Consider the following 6,704-nt stretch of genomic DNA (forward strand, 5'->3'; position numbering starts at 1 on the left):
TATGATTTTGGTGCACGAACAGTTATCGAACATAACCTCGAACAGCCGAATTTTTCTCAAATTGTTCGTGTTCGCCGACCGGCTCGAACACCGCCCAAAACAGCTCGAATTTGAGATTGGCGAACAGTTCGAGTAGAACAACGCTCATCTCTATTCTCTATATAGTTGTGTCCGGCCAGGTACAAATAGGCAGCTGGTGGTTGGGGGCAGCCCGTTCCTGCCTGCTGCACCTGGCTGGACACAAATATAGTGCGAAGCCCCACTTCAATTTTTTTTAATTATTTCAGGAAATTCATGAAATAATTAAGAAAAAAAAGGCCTTCCCTATATTGTTGTGTCCGGCCAGGTACAAATAGGCAGCTGGTGGTTGGGGGCAGCTGGAAAGGTAAGGATTATGTTGCTTTATTATTTTTCTTTTATTTCAGGGGATCGTTGGCTTCAGCTGGAACGGGCGTGATTGTAAGTATGGTTTAATTTAGAACAATAAAGAATTGTGTCTTTATTTCAATTAAAGGACTTTATTCTGGGTGTTTGTGTTTTTTTTTTAACTTTGACTACGGGGTTAGTAATGGGGGTGTCTTGTAGACGACTCTCCATTACTAACCTGGGCTTGATGTCAGCTGGCATTATAAGCTGACATCAACCCCGCCCTATTACCCCACTGCCACCGCTACAGGGCAGTGGGAAGAGCGAGGCTAAGTGCCAGAATTGGCGCATCCTATGGATGTGCCATTTCTGGGGTGGCTGACGGCTGGTGTTTCTAGCCTGGGAGGGGGCCAATATTCATGGCACCCTTCCTGGGCTATTAATATCAGCCCCCAGCTGTCTGCCTAGCCTTTGCTAGCTATTAAAATAGGGGGGACCCTACGTCAATTTTTTGGGGGGTCCCCCATTTTAATAGCTAGTAAAGGCTAGGCATTCAGCTGGGGGCTGATATTAGTAGCCTGGGAAGCTCCGTGGGTATTACCCCTTCCCAGGCTTCAAACATCTGCCCCAGCTGCCTGCTTAACCTCCGCTAGAGCCTAAAATTACGGGGAACCCCACGCCAATTTTTTTTTAAATAAATCCTTTATTTTAACACTAAATGACAAGTACAGTAATCAACACTGTCACTGTACTTCATATATATGTGACTGACATGTTTCTATCTATCTAATCTATGTGTGATGCTCTATTCCTTCCATTCTAAATTGTCGGGTACCCTGCTGAATTGCCGGCCGGCTTTTTTAAAGAGACGATGCATGAAAACACTAATATTTTTTTTAATAAATCCTTTACACTAAATGGCAAGTACAGTAAGCAACACTGTCACTGTACTTCTTATATATGTGACTGACATGTTTCTATCTATCTAATCTATGTGTGAAGCTCTATTCTTTCGGTTCTAAATTGTCGGGTACCGGTGTACGCCGCTGCTGAATTGCCGGCTTTTCATGTTTCACTGTGAGCACAGTTCTCATCGATTTGGGCAATCACTCTAATGCCACAACCACCATGGCTGTGGCATTACAGTGAGTGACAGACAATCCCTGCATGATTGGTGCTCTAAATAGCGCCAGACATGCAGGACACGCTTTTGGTGCATGAACAGTTATCGAACATAACCTCGAACAGCCAAATTTTTTGCAAATCGTTCGGGTTCGTCGAACAACTCGAACACTGCCCAAAACAGCTTGAATTTGAGATTGACGAACAGTTCTAGTCGAACACCGCTCATCTCTAGTTATTATTGCTAATTGAAAACTTTTCCCAATACCCCGCCATGATGACTTGAAATACAGTCAGCATCGGAAATTTTTGTTGGTCTCTCAGGAGACTTAATCCATGGTATGCAAATGACAGAGTGTTAGCTCCTCCCAGTGGGGAAAGGAAATGTTGTTCCGCACTGCATCGTATTGATGGTTTTCGCTTGGAGCAGGAGAGAGTGAGCTGATCTGCCCGCAATGGCCAAAAATGACCTCTTCCCTGAGCCCTCAGACTGCAACTGCCAGGATGCCTTGCGATAGCGGGGAAAGGGCAGTGGTCATTTGGTACTCACCATGGCTTAAACGAGCTCTTTCTGGAAGTGGGGTTCTTGGTCACCTGAGATACTTTAACTTTGCGCAGTGGCAGTATCGTAGCCCATGAGGTGTAACCAAGGCGTGATTATTGCTAATTGAAAACTTTTCCCAATATCTTGCCATGATGACTTGAAATTCAATCAACATGGGCAATTTCTGTTGGTTTCTCAGAAGACTTAATCCATGGTATGCAAATGACAGAGTGTTAGCTCCTCCCAATTGGGAAAGGAAATCTTGCACCCCACAGCATCGTATTGATGATTTTCGCTTGGAATAGGAGAGAGCTAGATGATCTGCCTGCAATGTGCAAAAATTACCTCTTCCCTGAGCCCTCAGACTGCAACTCCCAGGATGCTTTGCTGCAGCGGAGGAAGGGCAGTGGTCATTTGGAACTCACCATGGCTTAAACAAGCTTTTCCTAGAACCTGGGATTTCTTGGTCACCTAAGTTTCTTTAACTTTGCGCAGTGGCAGTATCGTAGACAATGAGGCTTAAACGAGGCGTGATTATTGCTAATTGAAAACTTTTTCCAATAGCCTGCCATGAAGACTTGAAATACAGTCAGTAGTGTTGAGCGAGCACTAAAATGCTCGGGTGCTCGAAGCTCGGGCCGAGCTCGCCGTGATACTCGGGTGCTCGACCCGAGCAACGAGCCCAATGTTAGTCTATGGGAGACACGAGCATTTTTGCGCTGGCACCCTCGGCAGTCTTTTAAAAGCCTAACAAGTGCCCAAAACTATAGTGACAGTGCTCAAATGACATGGGGACAGCATGGGGATCGCCCCAGGAAGCATTTCTGCCCCCCAGGTCACTGCTGTCAACAACGTGGTCAGAGGTATTAAGCCACTTTTACAGGCTCACAATAAAACGAAAGTGAAACTTTTTTCCTGTGAAATATGTTAAGGAACATCCTTTCCAGGGAAAAGACTTGTGTATAAGTTAAAATAAATGACCAAAAACAAAAATACTCCTCCACACCTTCGGCTATGTTCACAAGTAGCATTTTTTATGCGTTTTTGCACTTTTGTATTGCTTTCAACTATGACAAATGCATTCACCGGGAAATGTCATTTTAACATTTTACAACCTTATCTGGCCATGTGCTGTGTGACACATGCATAAAGTGCTGAAAAGACATGGGAACAGCATTGGGAAGACCCCTGGAAGCATCTCTGACTCCCAGGTCACTGTCTAAAAGTGTGCCCATCATAAGTGATCCTTGCCGCATCAGAAGATGCAGACTTGCAACTATCCCAATGCAAGTTCTAGTCCCAGGGCAGTGTTCAATTGTACCTCCCCCATTCCTTGCAATACAAGTGCAAGTATGCAGCCTGCCACCCACCCACCCCCAGGCTGCAATACCATACTGCTTGCTTGCTTGAACTTGAAATTGGGCCTTTTAGGCATGTGGAGGCGGAATCTGGCCACCACGTCATGGCTGGGTTGGCGGCCTGGAATCCATGCTCAGTCCCCAGCCGCCCGGCGGCCGGGTGTCCATACCCAGTCCCCAGCCGCCCCGCGGCCGAGTGTCCACACGGTCCCCAGCTGCCTGGGGGCAGTCGGGTGTCCATAAACGGTCCCCAGCCGCCCCCATTTCTCCTTGGAACATCCCCCCACACACTTTTCTTAGCCCGGCCTGCTTTAGGCAGCATTGGACGAGCCCACCAGAGAACCAGACTCCTCCGGTGTGCCCCGACTTCTCCATCGGTGGAGTTGAGAGTGCCAAGGTGAGGAGCATGATGATGATGACAGAAGTTAGCATCTGCTATGTTTTCTTTTAATGCAAGTGTAAGTGTGCAGCCTGCCACCAACCCACCCCCAGACTGCAATTCCATACTGCTAGCTTGCACTTGAAATGGGGCCTTTTAGTTTAGAGGAGGCCGAAGCTGGCCACTACCTCATGGCTGCTTCGGCAGCGAGGTATCCATACTCAGTCCCCAGCCGCCCCTATTTGTCCTGGTGTGCCTTATACATAAGATTAAGCGCGTATACCAAAACATTACCTGTGCCCTCCCCAGTGCATTTAGTGGGAAGTAGAGCCTATTCCGCTGTAGTGTGTGCATGCCAAACCCCTGTTCATGGTACATGCGAAGATGCCTCCCACCTTGCACCTGTCGTTGCAGACTTGCAACTATCCCCATTCAAGTCCTTGTCCCAGGGCAGTGTTCAATTGTACCTCTCCCATTCCTTGCAATGCAAGCGCAAGTATGCAGCCTGCCACCCACCCACCCCCAGGCTGCAATACCATACTGCTTGCTTGCCTGCACTTTAAATTGGGCCTTTTATTCATGTGGAGGCGAAATCTGGCCACCACGCCATGGCTGTGTCGGCGGCCTGGTATCCATACTCAGTCCCCAGCCGACTGGTGGCCGGGTGTCCCCGCTTGCTCCCCAGCCTCCAGGGGGTGGCCGGGTGTCCATACTCGGTCCCCAGCCACCCCTATTTGTACCAGTAACCTTTCCCACACTTTTCTTAGCCTGGCCTGCTTTAGGGCAGCATTGGCCGAGCCCACCGGACTATCAGACTCCTCCGGTGGGCCCTGGCTTCTCCATCAGGGGAGTTGAGAGTGCCAAGGTGAGGAGCATGATGAGGATGATAGAAGTTAGCATCTGCTTTGTTTTGTTGTAATGCAAGTGCATGTATGTAGTAGCGGCTAGGCCTGAGGAGGTCAGGCTTTTGGCGCATATCCTACCTCCTCCGAGGATTGCTGGATGTTTTCCTGCTACTATCCAAGTTCTATGACTCCCGTTAAAACAAAGCTTCAGGTGATAAATTATGGATGAGGTAGTGGCAAAGGAGAAAGAGCAGGAGGAACAGGGACCATTCACATCAATATCAGGCCAGTCAACCAGATATGTCTTGTAGGATATGTTTCTGTAACAAAAGGAGCGGTTCGGCTACACAGTTATAGGGCATACAGTGAGTGCAATGCCTACCAAAAATTTCGAGGCACTCCAATGCCCCTTGGAAATGACATGGAGGTCAGAGGGGGTTAACTAAACCTTTTTTTCCATTTATAGCAACTGGGTCTCTTGTGCACTGCTGGCCTAAGCAGTGAATGGAAGGCTTTCCAAAAATTATGAGGCACTGCAATGCCCCTTACAAGAGCCATGTGTGGCACCCCAGGGGTCTGGTCACCACAGTAATAGAGATTACGTCAGAGAGCAAGTGGGAGGTTTCCTGGTCAGGATCCCTTAAACATGCAACATCCTCCTGCCCCAGTCCTGGGAGGGGAGAATACTGCCCTTATAAACTGGATCTGGGGTGGGGTTGAGTGAGTCAGAGAACAGAGAACAGTCAGAGTCAGAGTGAGAGCAAGGGAAAGTAACAGCAAGGAGCTCTGTAGGAGCTAGGAGCTAAAAACGAGGGGCTGGAAGCTGAGCAGAGCTCGCCCTGGCAGAAGACAATAGGAACCGGACACAGGAGTCCGAAGCTGTGAGGACTTATATATCAAGCAGCAGAAACCAGCCGGCAGGGGATTTCAGGTCCTCTGGCCATAGAAGCCCGGAGGCTCAGTCACAAGCAAGGGACCAGCACCGCCGTCGTGGAGCGGAGGCTAACAGAAGGCCCCAAGTCACCAGCCATACGGGTGAGCACTACACGGTAGACTCAGAGACGTGGGCTACTTCTACCCGCTTACAGCAAGGTAGCCAGGAAGAGTGCAGACAGACGGGGATGCCTACAACTCCACCTGGCCAGGGGAAATCCTGCTTGCTCACAGACTGACCAGGCCTCTTATGCTAGCCAGTACTCCCGGGAGGGTCTACCTTATAATCATCAGTAAAGACCCTGAACTGCACTGCAAAGCCCCTTTAAAGAGCCATGCAGTACAGCATTGTATAAACATAAGTCCCATTATTGGGGAGTGGGTCTCCCATGGTATTTGCTTATGCTTTCCCAGCAAAAGCTGCCAAAAATTAGGACGGAGCAACTTGCAATGCCCCTTACAAGAGCCATGCAGTACAGCATATTACAAACATAAGTCCCATTATTGGGGAGTGGGTGTCCCATGGTATTTGCTTATGCTTTCCCAGCAAAAGCTGCCAAAAATTAGGACGGAGCAACTTGCAATGCCCCTTACAAGAGCCATGCAGTACAGCATACTACAAACATAAGTACCATTATTGGGGAGTGGGTGTCCCATGGTATTTGCTTATGCTTTCCAAGCAAAAGCTGCCAAAAATTAGGACGGAGCAACTTGCAATGCCCCTTACAAGAGCCATGCAGTACAGCATATTACAAACATAAGTCCCATTATTGGGGAGTGGGTGTCCCATAGTATTTGCTTATGCCTTGCAAGCAAAAGCTGCCAAAAATTAGGACGAAGCAACTTGCAATGCCCCTTACAAGAGCCATGCAGTACAGCATATTACAAACATAAGTCCCATTATTGGGGAGTGGGTGTCCCATAGTATTTGCTTATGCCTTGCAAGCAAAAGCTGCCAAAAATTAGGACGAAGCAACTTGCAATGCCCCTTACAAGAGCCATGCAGTACAGCATATTACAAACATAAGTCCCATTATTGGGGAGTGGGTGTCCCATAGTATTTGCTTATGCCTTGCAAGCAAAAGCTGCCAAAAATTAGGACGGAGCAACTTGCAATGCCCCTTACAGGAGCCATGCAGTACAGCATATTACAAACA

General features: G+C 48.3%; 1 non-coding gene and 2 pseudogenes across 1 annotated transcript; all 3 read left to right on the forward strand.

The window, feature by feature from the left end:
- The first annotated feature begins 1,727 nt into the window (after positions 1–1,727).
- On the forward strand, positions 1,728–1,816 carry LOC141168009 (U4 spliceosomal RNA; annotated as a pseudogene).
- Positions 1,817–2,094: 278 nt separating this feature from the next.
- LOC141167888 (U4 spliceosomal RNA) lies at positions 2,095–2,234 on the forward strand. Its single transcript, XR_012251673.1, has one exon. It is a non-coding gene; the product is annotated as a U4 spliceosomal RNA (small nuclear RNA).
- Positions 2,235–2,515: 281 nt separating this feature from the next.
- LOC141167998 (U4 spliceosomal RNA) lies at positions 2,516–2,629 on the forward strand (annotated as a pseudogene).
- The last annotated feature ends 4,075 nt before the right edge of the window (positions 2,630–6,704 follow it).

The sequence above is a fragment of the Phyllobates terribilis genome, unplaced genomic scaffold (assembly GCF_046119375.1).
Source record: "Phyllobates terribilis strain yellow unplaced genomic scaffold, ASM4611937v1 Scaffold_11__3_contigs__length_659146591, whole genome shotgun sequence".
Classification (NCBI taxonomy): Eukaryota; Metazoa; Chordata; class Amphibia; order Anura; family Dendrobatidae; genus Phyllobates; species Phyllobates terribilis.